This window comes from Monopterus albus, unplaced genomic scaffold (assembly GCF_001952655.1).
Source record: "Monopterus albus unplaced genomic scaffold, M_albus_1.0 scaffold23.1, whole genome shotgun sequence".
Lineage (NCBI taxonomy): Eukaryota > Metazoa > Chordata > Actinopteri > Synbranchiformes > Synbranchidae > Monopterus > Monopterus albus.
In genome coordinates, this window is record NW_018127903.1 from 2,827,107 (window position 1) to 2,827,696 (window position 590).

Sequence of the window (590 nt, forward strand, 5' to 3'; positions counted from 1 at the left end):
GTGAGGGGGGTGGGGGCAGCGGTCTATGCAGTGTTTAGTTCTACAGCAATAGCACTTAAAAGTAACAACAATGATTATCAACACTACACAAGATAGTACTGTTGGAGCAACAGCAAACAGTCGGCAATTGCATTTCCCCTGTGTCCAGAGGCAAGATCTAAGGAAAAGGAAACATGAATAATTAACAATGGTTACACTACAAGCATACCCTGTTATTCTCACCCACCCAACCTGCTTTCTACTAAAAACAGACCCTACCAGTGTAGCATCACAACGAGTATAAAGAGTTCTGTTTTTTCTGCTTGACTTTGCATTTGAAATCAGACTAATTTTAGAGAATTCTGGTGGGGATCGCGGCATATCCCTGGTTCAGCCCCATCCTTAAAGGCAGTCAAACAATGAAAACAAAAACAGTCTTCTCATATATGCTGGATAATCAGCATGCGTTAAAATGAACTGGCAGCATCTTGACGCACACACTGTCCAGTGTGCATCCATGATCTAACTGCTGTACAATGTAAAAGTGTAATGTCCCAGAAAGCGCATAGAGAGAGAGAGAGAGAGAGAGAGAGAGAGAGAGTGAGAGAGCG

At 42.9% G+C, this 590-nt stretch overlaps 1 protein-coding gene across 1 annotated transcript in view; it reads right to left on the reverse strand.

Annotated features, from left to right (window-relative positions):
* Positions 1-590, reverse strand: part of iqgap2 (IQ motif containing GTPase activating protein 2) — a 33,533-nt gene that overhangs the window by 13,250 nt on the left and 19,693 nt on the right. The window lies entirely within an intron of this gene.